The 25,041-nt window shown below is 45.9% G+C and overlaps 1 protein-coding gene across 1 annotated transcript in view; it reads left to right on the forward strand.

The window, feature by feature from the left end:
• The window catches only part of CFAP47 (cilia and flagella associated protein 47), a 1,022,460-nt gene that overhangs the window by 976,707 nt on the left and 20,712 nt on the right, over window positions 1-25,041 (forward strand). The gene's annotated exons all lie outside the window — the stretch shown is intronic.

Here is a 25,041-nt window from a genome sequence, read left to right on the forward strand (position 1 = left end):
GGGGTGCCTCAGGGGTCGGTCCTCTCCCCCCTGCTATTCAATATCTACATGAAACCGCTGGGTGAGATCATCCAAGGGCATGGGGTGAGGTATCATCAGTACGCTGATGATACCCAGCTTTACATCTCCACCCCATGTCCAGTCAATGAAGCAGTGGAAGTGATGTGCCGGTGTCTGGAGGCTGTTGGGGCCTGGATGGGTGCCAACAGACTCAAACTCAACCCGGATAAGACGGAGTGGCTGTGGGTTTTGCCTCCCAAGGACAATTCCATCTGTCCTTCCATTACCCTGGGGGGGGAATTATTGACCCCCTCGGAGAGGGTCCGCAACTTGGGCGTCCTCCTCGATCCACAGCTCACATTAGAGAACCATCTTTCAGCTGTGGCGAGGGGGGCGTTTGCCCAGGTTCGCCTGGTGCACCAGTTGCGACCCTATCTGGACCGGGACTCACTGCTCACAGTCACTCATGCCCTCATCACCTCGAGGTTCAACTACTGTAATGCTCTCTACATGGGGCTACCTTTGAAAAGTGTTCGGAAACTTCAGATCGTGCAGAATGCAGCTGCGAGAGCAGTCATGGGCCTACCTAGGTATGCCCATGATTCACCAACACTCCGCAGTCTGCATTGGTTGCCGATCAACTTCCGGTCACAATTCAAAGTGTTGGTTATGACCTTTAAAGCCCTTCATGGCACTGGACCAGAATATCTCCGAGACCGCCTGCTGCCGCACAAATCCCAGCGACCGATTAGGTCCCACAGAGTGGGCCTTCTCCGGGTCCCGTCAACTAAACAATGTCGGTTGGCAGGCCCCAGGGGAAGAGCCTTCTCTGTGGCGGCCCCGACCCTCTGGAACCAACTCCCCCCGGAGATTAGAACTGCCCCTACTCTCCTTGCCTTTCGTAAGCTCCTTAAGACCCACCTGTGTCGTCAGGCATGGGGGAACTGAGACATCTCCCCCGGGCATATACAATTTATGAATGGTATGTGTGTATGTATGTGTGTTTAGAAAATGGGGTTTTTAAAAGGTTTTTAGTAGAAATTTAGATTTGTTATAAATTGTTTTTCACTTTGTTGTGAGCCGCCCCGAGTCTGCGGAGAGGGGCGGCATACAAGTCTAAATAAATAAATAAATAAATAAATAAATAAATAAATAAATAAATAAATAAATAAATAAATAAATAAATAAATAAATAAATAAATAAATAAATAAATAAATAAATAAATAAATAAATAAATAAATAAATAAATAAATAAATGATACGCGCATCTTGCCGCCTTAAGCGCCACTTTGTAAGTCTTAATATGAGCTCTTACGAGTGTTAGATCGGAATCTGATTTACTCTTCCTCCATCGCTTCTCTAGACGTCTCTTCTGGCGTTTCAACTCCCAGAGCTCCTCATTGAACCATGGGGCTCTTTGGGGTCTAGTGCCGCAGAGAGGTCGCAACGGCGCAATCCGGTCAAGAGCCTCCGCTGCAGCCTTGTTCCAGGCCTCAGCAAGAGACTCTGCTGAACTGTGGAGGAGTGTATCTGGAATAACCCCAAGTGCCCTCTGAAAGCCCTCTGGATCCATCAGGTGTCTGGGGCAGAACCTCCTAATTGATTCCGCCTCCCTGTGGGGAAGGATTGGAGCCAGGAAGTTAAGCCACAATAGAAAATGATCTGACCATGACAAAGGCAACACTTTTAAGCCCCTTAGTCTCAGATCATTACTCAATTGCTCAGAGAGGAATACCATGTCGGGTGCATGCCCCCCCCTCATGAGTCGGACCTTGTACTACTTGAGTCAGGTCCATGGCTGTCATGGTGGCCATGAACTCCTGTGCTATTCCAGAGGTTTCACTGAATGATGGCAGGTTAAGGTCCCCCAAGACAATAAGTCTGGGGAACCCCACCACCAGCCCAGCTACCTCCTCGAGCAGCACAGGCAGGGCTGTTGACACGCAGCTAGGAGGCAGGTACATGAGTAACAAGCCCACCTGAACCCCCAAGTCCAACTTCACCAGGAGGGACTTGCAACTCGCAATCTCTGGAGCAAAGAGTCTACACAGGCAAAGGTTCTCCCTGGCTATAATAGCCACTCCTCCCCACCTTCCCTGGGGTCGGGGCTGATGCCATATCTGAAACCTGGCTGGGCAAATTTCAGAGAGAGGAACTCCTCTCTACGGGACCAGCCAGGTTTTGGTCACACAAGCCAGGTCGGCCTCCTCATCCAGGATCAAATCCCGGATGAGGAGAGCTTTATTTACCACCGACCTGGCATGGAGTAGCAGCAGCCTGAGCCCAGGGCCAGAATTACACTCATCACCAGTGCCTTGAGTTGAGCTCATGGAGCCAGAAGAAGGGATCTCTACTAAACAGCGATCCCTCCTTCCCCTTGAACAGCTAGCTCTATGGCCCCCGCCATATCTGCCTCTCCCCAGCAAGATCGGGATATTTTGACCCTCTCCCACCCCAGAAATAAGTGCCCCCTCCCCTCCTGCCTCTCCAGCATCAGATATGCCAAGAATTTCATTCATATTGTATTCTTTCACTTCATACATATTATAATCCCACCCCATTCCATCTACCATCCCCCTCCCATCCATTCTCATTCACACCATTCCATTCATTCCAGTAGTTATAGACATCCATCGTTAGGTGACACTAATAATTCATTTCAAATGCAAATTAATTAAAACATTAATAAAATAGTCCATTCACTCATAACATATATAAGTTAACCCCTTAAATTAGTTAAAAAAGAATTAATATACATCCATCCCAATTATCTATCAATTAAAATAGAGAATCGGTTATTAATTAATAGTTCTTGGTCATAAGTCAGCTAGAAAGTCATTAAAAAAACTGCATCAACAGCAAGGTGGCGCCAGAGTACAGTCTGGCAAGTTCTAGAAAGTCCAATGCTGATACCCAGGTCTCTGGAAATAATGATAGGTAGTCCCCTTAGTGCTGGCCCCTATCATTGGTCAGCATTCTGAGATCCTGTCTCTTTACCTTGCTTGGAGAATGACGGTTCTCATCAGTTGCTCTGGTCGCCCTCCAGAAGTTATCGCTCTTGGGCAACATCTCCAGAGCCACCCATCTTTCACACCCCCAAACAATCTCCAACCTGTCTCTGGACAATCTCCGCTTAGTTCTAGTGCAGTCCCTCTCCTTCTCTCTCTCCTCCTCTGCCACCAGTTGGGTTGCGCATCATCTTGGTTGAAAATTTTGGTGACAGCTCATCCTGGAACATTTCCTTTTTATTTATCTATTTATTTATTTGTGGTTTTTTTACATATATGACATACAAGAAAAAAGAAAAAAACATACATAAAGACATACACATACAACATTTGGGAAATGAAAGTTTCCCCACTTTTTGGATGTTTGATCAGAGAATTTTACTTCATTACATAGTATTAATTTTTCAATTCTTTTATTCAACGTGTTGCTTTGCATAGATTTTTATTTATTTCTTTATTGCTCTTTTCTTTAGCCAATCATAAAATTTTGCCCATGTTTTATAGTAATCTGATTCTTCTTTTCCCTCTAATCTTTTGGATAACCTGTCCATCTCCGCACAGTCTAGTATCTTTTTAATTATTATATTTTCTTCCGGGAGTTTGTCTATTTTCCACTGTTGGGCATATACTATTCTGGCAGCTGTTGGTATATGTATAACTAGGTATCTTACCTCTTTTTCTATTTTTTTATTAAAAATACCCAATAAATATAATTCTGGTTTTTTTTCCAATTTCTTCATTTTCTATTTCTTTTAACCAATTTGTTATTTTATTCCAGAATTTTTTTGCCTGTGTGCATGTCCACCATTGGTGGTAGAATGTGCCTCTTTCTTTTTTACACTTCCAGCATATTGGAGAGGTTTTTGGGAACATTTTTGATAGTCTTTCTGGCGATAGGTGCCACCTGTAAAACATTTTTAATTGGTTTTCCTTGAATGCAGTCGATTTTGTCATCCGCCAATTGTTAATCCATAATTCTTCCCATTTTTCTAATTCAATTGTGTAGCCAAAATTCATTGCCCAGCTTATCATATTCTCTTTTACAATTTCCACTTCTGTCTCATAACGAATCAAAAATTTATATATTTTACCAATTCATTTTTCATCATTTTTTAATAGTGTCCTGTCCAATTCACCCCTCCCTATCAGAAAACCATATTCCTTTTTGTCTTTCTGATATGCATCTTTTAATTGTAGGTATGTCCACCAATCTAATTTCTTACCATTATATTCTGTTTTTATATTCATTTGTTGATCCAATAATTCTTTATATCTAATTGTATTGTGGGGCCTGATTAAATTTGGATGATATGTTAGTTCTATTGGTGAAACCCACTCTGGTACCTTAGTATATTGTTGCTTTTTTAAAATTATTTTTCATATTTGGATAAGAGAATTTCGTAATGTATGCTTTTTGAAATATGTATGAGTTTTGTCTCTTCCATACCAGAGATAGGCATGCCAGCCTAATAATAAATCGTGCCTTTCTATTGTCAATATACGTTTATTTTCTAATGTGATCCACTCTTTGATCCATACCAATGATGTTGTGTAATAATATAGTTTAAAATTTGGTAGACCCAAACCTCCTCTTTCCTTCACATCTTGCAATGCCTTTAATTTGATTCTTGATTTTTTACCTAACCATATATATATTAATATTACTTTGTCTAATTCTTTAAAGAAATTTTTACCTGGATTTATTGGAATTGTCTGGAAAAGGAAAAGGAGCTTGGGCAGGACACTCATTTTAATTCTACCTATTAATGAAAGTTGTAAATTTTGCCAATTTTTAAAATCTACTTTAATTTGGTTTATTAAACTTGTATAATTGTCTTCTTTTAATGTTGTCGTTTTAGCTGTAAGCCATATTCCTAAATATTTCACTTTTTTGACTACTTGCATATTGGTAATTTGTTCCAAATGTTTTATTTGTTTTTTTGTGCAATTTTTGGTAATAATTTTCATTTTTTGTTTGTTTATTTTGAGTCCTGCTACTTCACCAAAATCTTCAATTTGTTTAATTAATTTTGGTGTGGTTATCAATGGTTCTTCAATTATAAATACCAAATCATCTGCAAAGGCCTGAACTTTATACATTTTTTTCTTAGTTTTAGGCCTTTTATGTCTTCATTTTTTCTTATTTTGATTAGTAGTGTTTCCATCGTTAATATAAACAGAAGGGGAGAGATAGGGCATCCCTGTCTCACTCCTTTCTCAATTTTAAATTTTTCTGTTGCTCTCCATTAATTATAATTTTGGCGTTCTGTTCCAGATATATTGTTTTTATTAAATTTGTAAAGTGTTGTCCAAAATTCATCATTTCTAATTGTGTTATCATAAATTTCCAATTTACATTGTCGAAAGCCTTTTGTGCGTCAAGAAAAACCAATGCCATCTGTTTTATCCTGGAACATTTCCATCAGTGCCCCCTCATATTCAGAGTGTCAGGCCACCTGACCCAGTCACAGCAATAGGGATATGGGAGAAGTGTGTGTGTGTGTGTGTGTGTGTGTGTGTGTGTGAGAGAGAGAGAGAGAGAGAGAGAGAGAGAGAGAGATTGGTACCACGGCACATTCCTTGTGCAGAGTCCTAGGTCAACTGAACAAGTCAGATACCAACACTCTACCTCTTCAAAAGAATGGAAATGAAAGAATTAACCAAGAGCCTGAATGGAGAAGGGTTTGGAATTTTCTACCCACCCTCTCCTGGAGGATCCAGCTGGAACCCAGCAATTCAGAGGTATTGGAGAAAAGAGGTTGGGGCTGAGATGAGGAAGCTAAATGCAATTTATTATCTGGAATTTGGATGGGGGAGGTGCCAGTGGATTCCTGAAAGTCCCCCTCCCTATGTAGTCTCGACTGCCCAGCAAATAATGTAGTTTTCCATGCTCCAATGTCTCACTCTCTACTGAGACAAAGAGAAAACTTTCTGCTGCACCAAAGGAATTTCCCTGTGAAGGAATCTCAAATCCCACTCCCCCCCCCTCTTCAGCTACTTCTCAGATTACAATGAGCAAGCCGCTTTGCAAAGCTGAGATTGGAATGCAGAATTGGGGCCGGCCTGAACTGCTTTCTGAATTGCAATACGAGGGGGGCACCCAGTGGAAAAGGATAGAAAGACAGACAGAGGAAGAGATCCAGATTTTCCATTTAAAGCAATCAGGCAAACCTGTGAAAGTTTTTGTAGGGGCTTTCCAGAAAATTGCATGCAACTTGAGAGAATGGCCAGAAACCCAATTGTTCCATATTTTCAAAAGTGCCCTTTATCCAGAATTGAGAGAGGCTTGTGAGAAAGGGGGTAGATAACTGGACCATTCAAGTTTGGTACACCAAGGTGGTCACTTTGGGTGAAGTAATTCCTGCTGAGAAGGAACCTCCCCACCCCCCTTATCCACCAGATAATTTTTTGAGATGTTGCTTTTCCCCTTGCTTAGGGGCCACGAGGGGAACAAATTGCTATCGATGTGACCAGAATGGGCATAAGGGAACTGACTGCTTGATGCCCCTCCCTCCCCCTAAACCCAAGCCATGCCAAGTAGCAGAAAGAGGATCTAAAAAAAACCCTCTGCAGGGTCGTTGGGCCTTTCAAGCAACAGACCCCATTTCTTTGGAGACCAGCCCCAATTGAGATGAGCTTGGTGGAGAAGATGACCCAATGGTGTCTGAGCCCATCCATCCATTACTTGTTAAAGCAAGGATTAAGGTGATGACCACGGGGGAGGAGGAAGAATTACGGGCTCTGATAGACACAGGGTGTTCGGGGTATCTTATCAGCAAAGCCGTAGTGGAGAAGTTAAAAATCCAGACCAGGCTTTTGGTGAAGCCCATCCGGTTCCAACCAGTGGACGGCTCTCTAGTAGGCTCTCCCGCTATGCTCCTAACTGAGTTAGTGGAGCTGCGGATAGGCCGACACCATGAACTTTTGAGATTCATAGTCGCCCCCAAGATGTTGGAAGCAGTCATATTGGGTTTGGCCTGGCTGGACAAATGGACCCCCACCATCTGCTGGGAGGGTGAATATTGCAAGCTTTCCCCCCCCTTTGGGTTCCAACCCTGTTCCAGAGACTTATAGGGGAAAAACCCCTCCCTGGGAGGAGCCAGATGGGTCTTTGGCAGCGGCTGTGATGAAAGAAGGAATGCTTCCAGATCTCCAGAGGGTGCCCTTGGAATACAGAGACTTGGGAAAAGTGTTCAGTGAGGAAGATTGCAATGAACTGCCCCCTCACAGACCCACTGACTGTGCTATAGAATTTGAACCAGGGTCCACTCTCCCAAAACCTAGAATCTCACCGAAAGAATTGGGAGAGCTGAGAAATTACATCGACACCAACTTAAAAAGGGGATTCATCCAGCTTGCAAAATCCAGGAAAGCAGCCCCAGTTCTCTTCAAGGAGAAGAAGGACGGAGGGGTTCATTTTGTGGTCGATTGCCAAAATCTGAACTGTGCATGCAGAACACATATCCCCTCCCCCTCATAAAGGACTTGCTTAATCATCTAGCCAAGGGGAAGTATTTTACCAAGCTAGACTTAAGGGAGGTGTATTACTGCAACTGAATAAAGGAAGGGGATGAGTGGAAAACCATTTTCAACTGCCCATTAGGGAGTTTCCAATTTTGGGTGATGACATTTGGCCTAAAAGGAGCCCCTGCTGTATTCATGCAATACATAAATGAAGTTCTACATGACCACCTCTACAATGGGATTCTCGTGTACTTAGATGACATTCTTATCTACAGCCAGAATCTCCCTGACCACGTCAAGTTGGTGAGGCAGTTTTGAAGAAACCTTTGGCTACTAAGCTCTAAGTAAAACTTTCCGAATGCGAATTTCACCAGACATCAGTAGACTACTTGGGATACTGCATATCTAGCGAAGGCATAGAAATGGACCCCACCAAAGTGAAGGCTGTGTTAGATTGGCAGGCTCCCTGCACACGCAAACAATTAGAGTTTCTTAGGCTTTGCAAATTTCTACCGGTAGTTCATTCCAGGTTTTGCTGAGGTTTCCTTCCCCCTAACCAAACTACTATAGACCAGGTCAGTCCCTACTAGGATATTTTGGAAGCAGTACTGCCCTGATGCTTTACTGTATCATTGCAGGAGATGGGGGTTTGTGGAAGGGGGCTGCCTGTCTGGCCACCTGACACAGTAACAGTGATAGGGATATGGGATGAGTGTTTGTGTGTGTGTGAGAGAGAGATTGGTACCACGGCACATTCCTTGTGTAGAGAGTCCTAGGTCAACTGAACAAGTGAGAACTTCTCAGCCAATCAGGTGGACGATGGAATGCCAAAAGGCTTTTGAAAGTGCCAATCCTGCAACATCCTGACCCCTGAACAGAAGTTTGTAATCCAGTCAATAGCTGCAGTGTTATTACAAGACAATGGGAAAGGACAGTCACTGCCTTGTGCATACCTTTCCAAGAAGTTAATCCCCACCGAGAGGAGGTGGGCCATTTGGGAGAAGGAAGCATATGCCATACATGAAATGTTGGGGACATGGAGGCAATTTCTAGAAGGCGGAGCTATTCCTTTCGAAGTATGGACTGACCACAAAACCCTCAAAACATTAAAGATCCTTCAGCGGCTTCTATTCTGGCATCTTGGAACATATTTTTACAATCCTACCAATCAGGCTCTCTGACTTTCCTGCCAATCAGCTCAAAGCTCTGTTGGGAGAATTGGCACTAGACTTATGGTTGGGGGTCATAACAACATGAGGAACTGTATTAAGGGGTCGCAGCCTTAGAAAGGTTGAGAACCACTGCTTTAGGTGTTATGTGAGTTACCAGCAGAATGACTGGGCTGAATTGTTGCCTTTCACAGAAGTAGCTTACAACAATTCTGTACACATCAGCATGGGACTAACTCCTTTCCAGGTTACCAGTGGTCAAGATTTTGTTCCCATGCCGGAACCTCCCTCATTCATCACGTTGGTGGAGTGGATGGAGAAACTAAAGAGAGGATGAGAGGACACCAAGAAGGTGCTGGTGGTGGCAACTCAAGCCTATAAGAAGCAAGCAGATAAACACCGATCTCCCCAACCCCCTTTTAGAGTGGGAGATAAGGTTTTCTTATCTACCAAATACATTCAGTTGAGGCTGCCTAGCAAAAAGCTAGATCCAAAATTCCTGTGCCCTTTCCCAATTGTGAAAGTAATCAACCAGGTCACGGTGCACCTTGCGTTGCCTAGAACAGTGTTTCCCAACCTTTTTTGAGCCGCGGCACATTATTCACATTTACAAAATCCTGGGGAACATTGAGCGGGGGCGGGTGTGTGTGTGTAAAAAAAAGTTTGGACAAAAAATATCTCTTCCTCCCTTTCGCTCTATTTTCTCTCTCCCTCTTTCTCTCTCTCTCTCCCTTCCCTCCTCTTTCTTTCCCCTCTCTCTCCATCTCTCTTTGTTTCTCCCTTCCTTCCTCTCTTTTTTGCCCTCCTTCCCTCTCTCTGTCTTTCCCTCACCCTCCTTCCCCCTCTTTCTCTCTCTCTCTTGCTTTCTCTCTCTTGCTGTCTTTCTGTCTTTCTCTCTTCCCCTCTCTCTTTCTCTCTCTTGCTATCTCTCTTTCTCTCTCTCTCTTTTGCTTTCTCTCTTTCTCTACCCCCTCTCTCTCCTTCTTTCTCGCCCCCCTCTCTCCCTCTCTCTCTCTCCCTCTCTTGCTATCTCTTTCTCTCTCTCCCCTCTCTCCCTCCCTCTCTCTCCCTCTCTTGCTATCTCTTTCTCTCCCCCCTCTCTCCCTCTCTCCTTCTCTCTCTCCCTCTCTTGCTATCTATTTCTCTCTCTTTCTATCCCCCTCTCTTCCTCTCTCTACCTCTCTTGCTATCTCTTTCTCTCTCTTTCTCTCCCCCTCTCTCCCTCTCTTTCTCTCTCTCCCTCTCTTGCTATATCTTTCTCTCTCTTTCTCTCCCCCCTTCTCTTCCTCTCTCTTTCTCTCTCTCCCTCTCTTGCTTTCTCTTTCTCTCCCCCCTCTCTCCCTCTCTCTTTCTCCCAGTAGCCATGGGGCGACGGCAGGGTGATCCGCTGTGAAGCGGAGCTCCAGAACGGAGGCACAGACGGCGGTGGCTAGACGCTGTACATTTCTGGTGTTGCGCTGGGCATGGACGTGGGGCTTGAGCCTCCATCCTGGTCCAGCCAGCAGGCAAGTGCCAGCCACGCAATTCCAGCATTTCCAGCCGCCGCCGTCGGTGCCTCTGTTCCTCTGTTCCGTAGCTCCGCCTCACAGCTGATCACCCTGACGTCGCCCCACGGCTACTGGGAGAAAGAGAGAGGGAGAGGGGGGAGAGAAAGAGAAAGCAAGAGAGGGGGGAGAGAGAGAGGGACCACCCTGCCACCGCCCCACGGCATGGCTTCTGCCCGCTGCCGCTGCCGCTGCCATCACCCTCCCGCTGCCGCTGCCCTCCCACCAAGCCCCAAAGCTCACCTGCTGACAGGGAAGCTCCAGCCAGGCGGGGCGCCGCAGCTGCTGGAAAACTTGGAAGGCGCAAAGAAGCAAGCTCAGCTTCCGGTCTCACAACTTTTTTCTCTTCGCAAAAAGTTACGAGACCAGAAGCTGAGCTTATTTCTTCGCGGCACATCTGACCATGTCTCGAGGCACACCAGTGTGCCGCGGCACACCGGTTGGGAAACACTGGCCTAGAATCCTAGGGAGGATCCACCCTGTATTTCACTGCAGCCTGCTTAAGCCGGTGATCAGTTCCAACATTAGGCCACACGCACAGCCGTCCCCTTCCCCTGTAGTGACTCAGGGGGAATCCTACTACAAAGTGAATTTTTTTTTGGATTCCCGCATTTTTAGGGGGAATTTACAGTACCTAATTCATTGGAAGGGGTATCCTCTGCCGGAGGCTACCTGGGTAAAGAGTTGGGATGTCAAGGATGATAGGTTAGTCAGTCAGTGGAAGTAGGATGTTTTGGAAGTGGTTCTGCCCTGATGCTTTACTCTATCATTCCAGGAGATGGGGGTTTGTGGAAGGGGGGCTGCCTGTCAGGCAACCTAACACAGTAACAGTGATAGGGATATGGGAGGAGTGAGAGAGAGAGAGAGCGCGATATATTGGTGCCACAGCACATTCCTTCTGCAGAGTCCTAGGTCGACTGAACAAGTGAGAAGCCAGCACTCCCTTCCCTGGATTGGTATATGTGATGCACTTGTGGGTGTGGGGTTGTAATAATGAACTTTAACCTAGATAATTACGGAAGAGAATTCCAGTGTTGGTATGACGGCAACAAATCCAGATATGGCTTTGTTAATAAATCAAACTTTCTGTGAGTACACAAAAGTGGATTGTGATTTATTTATCAGATGCTAGTTGGTTTACTTGACACAGAGATGGTTTTGGTGCCAAGTCGGAGTGTCTTTCACATGACACTCTATATCAGTGATGGTGAACCTATGGCATGCGTGCCACAGGAGGTTTGTGGAACCATATCTGAGGCTACACAAGGCGTTGCCTTATGTCAGCACCAGCATGCATGTGTATGCTGGCTAGGTGATTTTTGGCCTTCCAGAGGGTGAGGGAGATCATTTTCACCTCCCCCAGGATTCATGAAAGCCCCCAGAGATGTGGATAGCAAAAAACAGACCCCATAGTCCTACCAGAAGTTTGGAAATGAACTTCAGGTTGGGCTGTTGGGCCATTTTTCACTCTCTCCAGGCTTTAGGAAAGCCTCCAGAGTCTGGAGAGGGTGAAATATGGCCCAATGGCCCAACTGGAAGTTCATTTCCAAACTTCTAGTGGTCCCATTGGGTCTATGTTTCACCATCCACAGGCTCAAAAGGCTTTCCTGAAGCCTTGGGAGGGTGCGAAATAGGCCTACCAGAAGTCTGGAAGTACAGAAGATTCAGTGAGCCCTGCACACCTGTGTGTGTGGGGGGGGGGGCATTGTAGGTGGCGTGTGTGCATGTGTGGGGAAGGGCATTGCCTTATGATTGTGAACATGCACACTCACATTTAGACAGCTTGACATCAATGTTCCCTCTAATTTCCCCCCCGATGTGGGCAGAAAAGTATAGTGTCTGAGTGGCAGTCCCTTTGGGACTGGGTGGCATAGAAGCCTGAATGAATGAATGAATGAATGAATGAATGAATGAATGAATGAATGAATGAATGAATGAATGAATGAATGATTAAATGAATGGATGAATGAATGAATGAATGAATGAATGAATGAATGAATGAATGAATGAATGAATGAATGAATAAATAAATGCCTGAGCATCTGACTTTTTTTCACAGATATCACCCAAGACAATTTATTTGGGGCTCAGTGCTGGGGCAGAACAAGGTCCCTTCCCACTATGTTATTCTGTTATTTTATATTTCAATTAATATCATTATCCTCTTATAAATCCAGATAGGCCATCATGCCTACTCCTCCTTCTTATACATTCTTCTTAAAAGAAACAAAAAACCCTTATACAACTTTTTTCCTAATTAATAGGGAAAAAAATTACCTTCTTTTTTATTAAAATAAATTAATAATAAATCAAAACCAAAATCTATTAATCTATTAAAACTAAAACAACCAGCAAAACCAAAAACACAACTATTAATAAATCCATGCTTTAAAATCTTCATTTCTTAAATATTTATCATAGTATTATAGTAATCTAATAATACTATGAAAACAATAATACTATGAAAATCTATCTGAACACCAATGCATTAATTAATATATTTCCATATTTACTTTTCTATAATTTCATTCAATATTTCCAAGCTCAATTAATTTTCAGGCATAAAATTCATAATGCAAAGTCATAAAATCATACAGTACATATCATAAATCCCTTATTTATCATATGTATCTTCCATTAACCAACACTCCGCAGTCTGCATTGGTTGCCAATCAATTTCTGATCACAATTCAAAGTGTTGGTTATGACCTATAAAGCCCTGCATGGCATCGGACCAGAATATCTCCGGGGCCACGTCCTGCCGCACGAATCCCAGTGACTGATTAGGTCCCACAGAGTTGGCCTTCTCCGGGTTCCGTCAACTAAACAATGTCATCTGGCGGGTCCCAGGGGAAGAGCCTTCTCTGTGGCGGCCCCGACTCTCTGGAACCAGCTCCCCCTGGAGATTAGAACTGCCCCACCCTCCTTGCCTTCCGTTAACTCCTTAAAACTCATCTTTGCCGTCAGGCATGGGGGAAATTGAGGCATCCCCCCTCCCCCAGGCCTATACAGTTTATGTATGGTATATCTGTGTGTATGTCTGGTTTAATAATGGTTTTTTTAAAATGTTTTTTTAAAATTTATTAGATTTGTTGTGAATTGTTCTATTGTATGTTGTGAGCCGCCCCGAGTCTACGGAGAGGGGCGGCATACAAATCTAATAAATTAATTAATTAATTAATTTTGCCTATGTATTTCTATATAATTCTAAAAAAATTAATCCAATTTTACGAATTAATACATCCTAATATTAATATCCTAATATTAAACAACACCTAAATATATCTTTTACCATCATTCCATAGTTAATCCATATTTAATCATTCCTCCTCAAATTTCTACCACTCTCTCATTTCTGGATACCTATCCTGTCTCTCCCCTTTTTCTCTCTCATTTGTTTCTCATTTATCCCTCTTCCTCCCTTTTTCTCTCATTCTTTCCCCCTCTCACTTCTCCCCTTTTTTTCCATCCCTGTCTCCTCCCCCCCCTTGTGTGTGTGTGTGTGAACTCTTGAACCATTTCCAAAAACAGGTGAGGGCTGGTTTTTCCCCCTGTTATTATTTGGGTGCTTTTTACTATATGTTTTAAATCAAGAGTCATTTCTCTCTATCTTTTATTTCTCTTTCTTCTCATTCTCTGTCTCAATCATTTTCTCATTTCTCTTTTTTTCTCCCCTTTTTTCTCTCATTTCTCTCTCTCTCTCTCTCTCTCTTGCTTTCTTTCTCTCTTTTTCTCTCTCTCTTTCTCTCTCCCTCTCTTGCTACCTGTTCAACGGTGGCCGGGTCCATGCTTTCGATGCGGGCTGCCGCCGTCTCGTACTAGTTTTCACTGTTGTAGCTGATCTCATCTTGCTCGGGAGTTTTGCCTCCCCCTCCTCCTCCCCCAGGCCCTACTGCTCTGCCGAGCCCAAGCCTGCCACCTCCCCCTGTTGCTGCCATTTGCTGTGGATAGGCCTGGAGCAGCAGCCGCCTACTCTGCCCCGTGCTTTGGCCACACCGCGGTCGAGTAGGCCAAGGCCAGGCCCATCGTCCCCAGATCCAACACCAAGATTGGGTGGCTGAGGGGACATGGCAGTGGGGGGCAGCCCCCAGCATGGTGGCAGGGGAGGAAGCAAAGCTCAGGGCTGCCCCACCACACTCAGAATATGGATCCCCGGGCTGACGCCTCCTCCATTGCCATGCAGGTGGATATCAGAGCCGGGGCAGCCTCAGGCATCAGGGCCACCGACACCACCAGGCCCTCCAAAGCCGCCGAGGCCTCCTCCTCATGAGCTGGGCTGGTCCCTATCTCTGTCTCCGGCAGCCAGGCAGACCTTCTTCTTGGGCAGGATCGTCATGGCCAAAGGAAGGAGGGGAGGGGAAGGAGGAGAACTGAGGGACGAGAGACCCCCAGGCAGGAGCCGCGTGTAAGGAGGACCCGCATGTCGAGGAAGCAGCAGTGGCGGCCAGACAAAGACCGCCATGCATTGAGGGCCGACCACTGCCAGGTGCCCAGATGAGGAGGGTTAAGCCACGGGCAGGAGGGAGGCAAGGGCGGTGTTGTGGGGGGGGAAGGCCAGGAGTCGAAAGGGGCGAATGCCAGGCTGGGATGGAGTCTTCACCAGGCCAGTGCAAATGCCACTCCACCCGCCTGCCTCCAATTCTATCACTGGTGGCCAGAAAAACTTGGAAGCTGGAAAGAAGGAAGCTCAGCTTTCGGTCTCGCAACTTTTTGCTCTTCATGCCCTCAGCAAAAAATTGCGAGACCGGAAGCTTAGCTTCCTTCTTCATAGTTTCCAAATCTCCTCCAAAAGATATTTGAGACCTCTGCGCTACAACTGGAATCTCCTGCGCTGAGATCTCAAATCTCCTGCGCTATAGCGCATAGCACAGGTTAGAGGGAACATTGCTTGACATGCAACTTAGCTTTCAGGAGCTTCTCTAGGACTTTTTTTAAGTCTAGGACTTTAGTTTCACATGTTCATTCATTCTGCTTAGATAGATGAGAGTGTTGTCAAAATACATTAGGACCCCTTAGCACACTTTGCAGTGTTTGGCATGCTTAACCCTAACCCGAACTTTAAAAAAAGTTTGGGTAAAGTTCAGGTTTGGGTTCAACAAAACACTGCCGCCCAGGAGGAAAGTGGGGAATCCCATAGTGGGATTTCCCACCTCCTTTTGCTTGCAGCGCTGCTGTGTCATCCTTTTCTGTAAAAATAAAAGGAAGCAAAGGGAGGTGGGGAATTTGCCCAACACTACTTGTGATGTATGGTTTTTAAATGATGGTTTTTAGATACTTTCTTTTAAATATTAGATTTGTTACATTGCACATCGTTATTATTATTGTTGTGAGCCGCCCCAAGGCTGCAGAGAGGGGCAGCATACAAATCTAAATAATAGTAATAATAATAATAATAATAATAATAATAGTTATTGTTGTTGTTGTTGTTGTTATTATTATTATTATTATTATTTCATGCCTTATAACAATACAGAGGAAGAAGAAAAAAAATTTCATGTTACAACTATATTGTTTTAAGATTTATTCAATCAGTCAAAAATACTACTTTGCAGTATACTTAACTTAGAGATCATATCATTAATGTATAATATTCAAATATCAGTCAGCATCACAAATGAAAGTTTCCATTGGTCAAGATTTTAAAAAGTCATATAAAATCCAACAGTCATATAATACTATATCACCCGGAAGTATCCTCACCCTTTTTCTATTACCCTATTCTTTTGATTTTTCCACCATAAATCTCAATATATTAATCATACCCTATTTCTATTTATCCCTGTGAATCATAGCGTATTCTATTTATTTTTCACTGTAACTCCCAGTGTCATAATCATGACCTATTTGTTTCACTATCAATTCCAGTGTCATATTCATACACTATTCTATAGTTTTTTCACTGTAAATCCAGTGTAATACTCATGCCCTACTCTATTTATTTTCCATTGTAAGTCCCAGTGTAATAATCATATCATTTTCTCTTTAGTTTTTCACTGTACATCCCAGTGTCATATTCATACTCTATTTCTGTTTGTTTTTTACTGAAAACCCCAATATAATACTATTTTATTTGAGTTGAGTTGAAAAGGACCTTGCTGGTCATCAAGACAAATCCCCTACTTAAGCAGTTAATCTTACAGTACCCCAGCCAAATGACAGTCCAATCTCCTCTTGAAAATGTCCAAAGTTGGGGAGTTCACAACCTCTGCTGGCAGGCCGTTCACTGGTTGATCACTCTGACCATCAGGAAATTCTTCCTTATTTCTAGGTTGAATATCTTCTTGGTCAGCTTCCAACCATTGTCCCCCATCTGGCCCTCTGGTGCCATGGAAAACAGTGTGAGCCCCTACTCTCTGTGGCAACCCCTCAAAAACCTATAGAGTGCTATCATGTCCCCCCCGGCCCTTTTTTTCTCTAGGCTATCCATGCCCAGTTCCAGCAATCTCTCTTCATAAGTCTTGGTTTTGGTTGCTCTTTTCTGCACCTTCTCCAGAGTTTCTATGTCTCTTTTGAAGTGTGGTGACCATAGTTCCCCCTAAGCTGAGCAGTGAGCAATCGCTCACTTAAAAATCATCATCAACTCAGAGTTTTTCAAACCTGCCCAGAAGCCGAGAGGGAAAGAGTGAGAGGGAAGGAGAGAGAGAGGAAGAGAGGAAGAGAGAGAAACAGAAAGAAAAAGAATGGGAGTAAGGAAGAGAGAAAGAAAATCAAAATCTAGTTTGAAACTAGCTCAACTATTTAAGTGGCATTTTGATATTGATAGAGTTGCCCTATTATGAGCTCACTGTTATAGACACACAGTACAGTATTTTATTTTGAAATTCTCTGAGGCAAAACAGGGTGGGTTTTTTATTTGTTTGTTTGTTTGTTTATTTATTTATTTATTTAATATTTCTGTGCCGCCCAGTCCTGAAGGGACTGCCGCTCAGACACTATACTTTTCCGCCCACCCCCCCAAAAAATTAGAGGGAACACTGGTGGTGACCAGAACTGAATGCAGTACTCCAGATGTGGTCTGACCAGGGTGTTATATTAATACCTCTCTGCTCTTGGAGTGTATCTCCCTGTTGATACAGCTTAGGATTGTGTTGGCCGTTTTAGCCACTCATGCACATTGATGGCTCATATTTAGTTGATTATCCACCAAGACTCCGAGACCCCTTTCACATTCACTACTGCTAAGTAGGGTTCCTCCCAGACTGTATGCATGTCTAGGGTTTTTTTACCTAGGTGAAGGACTTTACTCTTCTTGACGTTGAACATCATTTCGTTAGTTTGGGCCCACAGCATTAATCTATCTAGGTCTTTCTGTATTTTCAGCCTAATCCTCTAGGGTGTTGGCTATCCCCACCAGCTTGGTGTCGCCTGCAAATTTGATTAGTTCCCCCTTGATTCCCTCATCTAGGTCATTGATGAAAATGTTGAAGAGCACAGGGCCCAGGACAGAACCCTGTGGTACCCCACTGCCTACCTTCTTCCATGTGGATTTGGAGCCGTTGAGGATAACTCGTTGGGTGGGGTTGGTCAGCCAACTTTTTATCCATCTGCATGTGTTGTAGTCTACCCCATTTTTTTTCTAATTTGTGGATTAAGAGATTGTGATCTATTTATCAAAAGCTTTGCTGAAGCATTGCCTTTGTCATGGTCAGACCATTTTCTACTACAGCTTGACTTCCTGGCTCCAATCCTTCCCCGCAGGGAGGCGGAACCAATGAAGATGTTCCGCCCCAGATGCCTGATGGACCCAGAGGGCTTTCAGACGGCGCTTGGGGTTATTCCAGAGGCACTCATCCACAGTTCGGCGGAGTCTCTTGCGGAGGCCTGGAACAGGGCTGCTGCGGAGGCTCTTGACTGGATTGCGCCTTTGCGACCTCTCCGTGGCGCTAGACCCCGTAGAGCCCCGTGGTTCAACGAGGAGCTCCGGGAGTTGAAACGCCAAAAGAGACGTCTAGAGAAGCGATGGAGGAAGAGTAGGTCTGAATCTGATCGAACACTTGTAAGAGCTTTTATTAAGACCTACAAAGTGGCCCTCAAGGCGGGAAGATGCGCATACCATGCCGCCTTGATTGCATCAGCGGAATCCCGCCCGGCCGCTCTGTTTAGGGTGACCCGCTCCCTTCTTAAACAGGGGGGAGTTGGGGAGCCCTTGCAGAGTAGTGCCGAGGACTTTAACACCTTTTTCGTTGATAAAGTCGCTCAGATCCGGGCGGACCTCGACTCCAATTGTAAAACAGAGTTGGCTGACAACGAGTCAGTCGAGGTGACTGGGGTATGTACTTGTCCACCTGTCTGGGAAGAGTTTGATCTGGTGACACCTGATGAAGTGGACAAGGCCATTGGAGCTGTGAGTTCCGCCACCTGTTTACTGGATCCGTGTCCCTCCTGGTTGGTTTCGGCCAGCAGGGAGGTGACACGGAGCTGGGCCCAGAAGGTTACCAACGCTTCCTTGGGGAGGGGAGTTTTTCCAACACTCTATAAAGAAGCGCTCGTGCGCCCCCTCCTCAAGAAGCCTTCCCTGGACCCAGCCGTACTTAATAACTATCGTCCAGTCTCCAACCTTCCCTTTATGGGGAAGGTTGTTGAGAAGCTGGTGGCACTCCAGCTCCAGCGGTCCTTGGAAGAAGCCGATTATCTAGGTCCCCAGCAGTTGAGTTTCAGGCCCGGTTACAGCACGGAAACCGCTTTGGTCGCGTTGATGGATGATCTCTGGCGGGCCCGGGACAGGGGTTTATCCTCTGTCCTGGTGCTCCTCGACCTCTCAGCGGTCGAGGTATCATCGACCATGGTATCCTTCTGCACCGGCTGGGGGGGGGGGTTGGGAGTGGGAGGCACTGTTCTCCAGTGGTTCTCCTCCTACCTCTCTGGCCGGTCGCAGTCGGTGTTAGTGGGGGGTCAGAGGTCAGCTCCGAGGTCTCTCCCTTGTGGGGTGCCTCAGGGGTCGGTCCTCTCCCCCCTGCTATTTAACATCTACATGAAACCGCTGGGTGAGATCATCCAAGGACATGGGGTGAGGTATCATCAATATGCTGATGATACCCAGCTTTACATCTCCACCCCATGCCCAGTCAACGAAGCGGTGGAAGTGATGTGCCAGTGCCTGGAGGCTGTTGGGGCCTGGATGGGTGTCAACAGACTCAAACTCAACCCTGATAAGACGGAGTGGCTGTGGGTTTTGCCTCCCAAGGACAATCCCATCTGTCCGTCCATTACCCTGGGGGGGGATTATTGACCCCCTCAGAGAGGGTTCGCAACTTGGGCGTCCTCCTCGATCCACAGCTCACATTAGAAAACCATCTCTCAGCTGTGGCGAGGGGGGCGTTTGCCCAGGTTCGCCTGGTGCACCAGTTGCGTCCCTATCTGGACCAGGACTCATTGCTCACAGTCACTCATGCCCTCATCACCTCGAGGTTCGACTACTGTAATGCTCTCTACATGGGGCTACCTTTGAAAAGTGTTCAGAAACTTCAGATCGTGCAGAACGCAGCTGCGAGAGCAGTCATGGGCTTACCTAGGTATGCCCATGTTTCACCATCACTCCGCAGTCTGCATTGGCTGCCGATCAATTTCCGGTCACAATTTAAAGTGTTGGTTATGACCTTTAAAGCCTTCATGGCATTGGGCCAGAATATCTCCGAGACCGCCTCCTGCCGCACGAATCCCAGCGACCGATTAGGTCCCACAGAGTGGGCCTTCTCCGTGTCCCGTCAACTAAACAATGTCGTTTGGCGGGTCCCAGGAGAAGAGCCTTCTCTGTGGCAGCCCCGACTCTCTGGAACCAACTCCCCCTGGAGATTAGAACTGCCCCTACTCTTCCTGCCTTCCGTAAGCTCCTCAAAACCCACCTTTGCCGTCAGGCATGGGGGAATTGAATCATCTCCCCCTAGGCATGTTTAATTTATACATGGTATGCTTGTGTGTGTGTGTCTGTTAGTCTATGGGGTTTTTAAAGCTTTAAATATTTTAACTGATTGGATTATTTATGATTTGTACTACTTGCTGTGAGCCGTCCCGAGTCTTCGGAGAGGGGTGGCATACAAATCCAAATAATAAATAAATAAATAATAAGTATATGAGGTCAACTATGTTGCGTTGGTCTACTGATATGGTTATGGTGTTCAAAAATGATATGGGATTGGTTTGGAATGATTTGTTTCTGACAAACCCATGTTAACTGTCACCCCCCCACACACACCATTTTTTACTTTTTTTTCCCCATCTCCTCAACTACTACTAAGACCATAGAAGAACTGCGCCCCTAGTGGCAAGACCATAGACTATAGTAAAAACAGCAAACTTTAAGACTCTGACTATATGGAAGATCTATAGAGGATTCGGACCTGGATTGGTTGATTGGCTGATGATTGTTATTAATTAAGATCTGATTTCGTATTTTATATTTTTATACTATTTTATTAACTTTTTAACTTTTTATCTTACTAACTTATTTATAAGGATAATTTTAATGTTTTAGTGCTTTAATTTTTATTATCGCTATTTTATACTGTTACTGATTTAATTGTTTTTTAATATATTGGGGGGGCTAAGTAATGGATGACTGGGATAAATATGCCTGTGGGTATGAATGGAATGATTGGTATAACTGGGCTGGGGGAGGGGGTTATGGTATGGATGAGTTGACTGATAGTGGTGTGAATGATAGATTTGGCCCACCTGACGCTCGGGAGACAGGAGAGGAAGGGGCACTGATCTCTGGGGTGGCAGAGGGTCGGAATATCCCTGTGTTGCTGGGGAGAGGCAGATATGGCGAGGGCCACAGAGCTAGCCGTTCCAGGGGAACGAGGGACCGTTGCTTATTAACAGTCGCTTGTTCCGGCTCTGTGAGCCCAATCTTGGGTACTGGTGATGAGTGTAACTCTGGCCCTGGACTCAGGTTGCTGCTGCTTAATGCCAGGTCGGTGGTAAATAAAGCTCTCCTCATCCGGGATCTGATCCTAGATGAGGAGGCCGACCTGGCATGTATTACTGAAGCATGGCTGGGCCCAGAGGGAGGTGTTCCTCTCTCTGAAATTTGCCCAGCCGGGTTTCAGATATGGCACCAACCTCGACCCCAGGGAAGGGGGGGAGGAGTGGCTGTTACAGCCAGGGAGAGCCTTTGCCTGCATAGACTCATTGCTCTGGAAATTGCGGGTTGCAAGTCTCTCTTGATGAAGTTGGACTTAGGGGTTCAGGTGGGCTTATTTCTCATGTACCTGCCTCCCAGCTGCGTGTCAAAAGCCCTGCCTGTGCTACTTGAGGAGGTAGCCGGGTTGGCGGTGGAGTTCCCCGGACTCATTGTCCTGGGGGACTTCAATCTGCCGTCACTCAGCGAAACCTCTGGGCTGGCACAGGAGTTCATGGCCACCATGACAGCTATAGACCTGACTCAAGTAATACAGGGTCCGACTCGTGAGGGAGGGCACGCACCTGACATGGTATTCCTTTCCGAGCAATTGAGTAATGGTCTGAGACTAAGGGGCTTAGAAGCATTGCCTTTGTCATGGTCAGACCATTTTCTACTACGGCTTGACTTCCTGGCTCCAATCCTTCCCCGCATGGAGGCGAAACCAATGAAGATGTTCCGCCCCAGACGCCTGATGGACCCAGAGGGCTTTCAGACGGCGCTTGGGGTTATTCCAGAGGCACTCATCCACAGTTCGGTGGAGTCTCTTGCGGAGGCCTGGAATACGGCTGCTGCAGGGGCTCTAGACCAGATTGCGCCTTTGCGACCTCTCCGTGGCGCTAGACCCCGTAGAGCTCCATGGTTCAACAAGGAGCTCCGGGAGTTGAAACGCCAAAAGAGACGTCTAGAGAAGCGATGGAGGAAGAGCAGGTCTGAATCTGATCGAACACTTGTAAGAGCTTTTATTAAGACTTACAAAGTGGCGCTCAAGGCGGCAAGATGCGCGTACCATGCCGCCTTGATTGCATCAGCGGAATCCCGCCCGGCTGCTCTGTTTAGGGTGACCCGCTCCCTTCTTAATCAGGGGGGAGTCGGGGAGCCCTTGCAGAGTAGTGCCGAGGAGTTTAACACGTTTTTCGCTGATAAAGTCGCTCAGATCCGGGCTGACCTCGACTCCAATTGTAAAACAGAGTCGACTGACAACGAGTCAGTCGAGGTGACTGGTGCACGTACTTGTCCACCTGTCTGGGAAGAGTTTGATCTGGTGACACCTGATGAAGTGGACAAGGCCATTGGAGCTGTGAGTTCCGCCACCTGTCTACTGGATCCGTGTCCCTCCTGGTTGGTCTCGGCCAGAAGGGAGGTGACACGGAGCTGGGCTCAGGAGATTACCAACGCTTCCTTGGGGAGGGGAGTTTTTCCAACACTCTATAAAGAAGCGCTCGTGCGCCCCCTCCTCAAGAAGCCTTCCCTGGACCCAGCCATACTTAACAACTATCGTCCAGTCTCCAACCTTCCCTTTACAAGGTGGTGGCACTCCAGCTCCAGCGGTCCTTGGAAGAAGCCGATTATCTAGGTCCCCAACAGTCGGGTTTCAGGCCCGGTTACAGCACGGAAACTGCTTTGGTCGCGTTGATGGATGATCTCTGGCGGGCCCGGGACAGGGGTTTATCCTCTGTCCTGGTGCTCCTTGATCTCTCAGCGGCTTTCGATACCATCGACCATGGTATCCTTCTGCACCGGTTGGAGGGGTTGGGGGTGGGAGGCACTGTTCTCCAGTGGTTCTCCTCCTACCTCTCTGGCCGGTCGCAGTCGGTGTTAGTGGGGGGTCAGAGGTCGACTCCGAGGTCTCTCCCTTGTGGGGTGCCTCAGGGGTCGGTCCTCTCCCCCTTGCTATTTAACATCTACATGAAACCGCTGGGGGAGATCATCCAAGGACATGGGGTGAGGTATCATCAATATGCCAATGATACCCAGCTTTACATCTCCACCCCATGCCCAGTCAACAAAGCGGTGGAAGTGATGTGCCGGTGCCTGGAGGCTGTTGGGGCCTGGATGGGTGTCAACAGACTCAAACTCAACCCGGATAAGACAGAGTGGCTGTGGGTTCTGCCTCCCAAGGACAATTCCATCTGTCCGTCCATTACCCTGGGGGGGGGAATTATTGACCCCCTCAGAGAGGGTCCGCAACTTGGGCGTCCTCCTCGATCCACAGCTCACATTAGAAAACCATCTCTCAGCTGTGGCGAGGGGGGCGTTTGCCCAGGTTCGCCTGGTGCACCAGTTGCGGCTCTATCTGGACCGGGACTCACTGCTCACAGTCACTCATGCCCTCATCACCTCGAGGTTCGACTACTGTAATGCTCTCTACATGGGGCTACCTTTGAAAAGTGTTCGGAAACTCCAGATCGTGCAGAATGCAGCTGCGAGAGCAGTCATGGGCTTTCCTAGGTATGCCCATGTTTCACCATCACTCCGCAGTCTGCATTGGCTGCCGATCAATTTCCGGTCACAATTCAAAGTGTTGGTTATGACCTTTAAAGCCGTTCATGGCATCGGACCAGAATATCTCCGAGACCGCCTCCTGCCGCACGAATCCCAGCGACCGATTAGGTCCCACAGAGTGGGCCTTCTCCAGGTCCCGTCAACTAAACAATGTCGGTTGGCGGGCCCCAGGGGAAGAGCCTTCTCTGTGGTGGCACCGGCTCTCTGGAACCAATTCCCCCCGGAGATTAGAACTGCCCCTACTCTTCCTGCCTTCCGTAAACTCCTTAAGACCCACCTTTGCCGTTAGGCATGGGGAAATTAAACATCTCCCCTGGGCACGTTTAATTTATACATGGTATGCTTGTGTGTGTGTCTGTTATTACATGGGGTTTTTCTTAAATCTTTAAATATTTTAATTAATTGGATTTTGTGACTGTTTCACTTGTTGTGAGCCGCCCCGAGTCTTCGGAGAGGGGCGGCATACAAGTCCAAATAATAAATAAATAAATATTATTTTGTTTGTTTCTAGGTAGTGGCAAAACTGTTTTTGATTATTTCCTCCAGTAGACTGATTGGACTGTAGTTACCTGGGTCAGTCTTTTTACCTTTTTTGTGGATGGGGACTACATTAGCTCATTCCAAGTCTTCCAATAGATCTCCTATGGTCCAGGATTTTTGGTAGATGAGGAGAAGTGGTTCTGTGATGGTGTCTGCCAGTTCTTTTAGGACTCTGGGGTGTAGTCCATCTGGTCCTGGCGATTTGTACTCGTTGAGCTTCCACAAGTGGTCCCTTATTGTGTTTTTATTTATGTTGAGTTCAGTTCCAGGGCTGTTTATTGCAGTTGAGTTGCAGGTTGGTAGTTCTTTTTTGTGTGAAAACTGATGCAAAATAGGTGTTGAGCGGTTGTGCTTTATCTCTGTTGTCTGTGATTTCTTTACCATCTTCATTTTTTAGTATAGTGACTGTTTCCTTGATTTTCTTATTGTTTATGTGCTGGAAGAAGCTCTTTTTTTTGTTGTCATTGACTTTTATTGCTAGGTATTATTCATTTTGGGCCTTTGCTGTTCTTATTTTTTGTTTGCAGATTCTTACTGTTTGTTGAAATTCCGCCTTGGTTATGTGTCCTTCTTTCCATTTTTTGTATTTGGCTTTTTTTTTCTTTTAGGTTGTCTGTGAGGTCTTTGTTTAGCCATACTGGTTTCTTTTTAGTTTTCCTGTTTTTCTTTTTCATATGGATTGTATTGTGTTGGGCATCTATGATTGTATTTTTGAGGGCCTCCCAGGCTTCCTGTGTGGATTTACCCTTTAGAACTTTCTTCCAGGGGATATTTCCCAAGTTGTCTCTGAGCTTATTGAAGTCAGCTTTTCTGAAGTCTGGGACTGTAGTGGTGTTGGGTTCAGCAGTTAGTGATTGTATTATATTGAATTTTATTTCTTTTTATTTCTTTTTTTCTGTAAATCCCAATA

This window comes from Erythrolamprus reginae, chromosome 4 (assembly GCF_031021105.1).
Source record: "Erythrolamprus reginae isolate rEryReg1 chromosome 4, rEryReg1.hap1, whole genome shotgun sequence".
Classification (NCBI taxonomy): domain Eukaryota; kingdom Metazoa; phylum Chordata; class Lepidosauria; order Squamata; family Dipsadidae; genus Erythrolamprus; species Erythrolamprus reginae.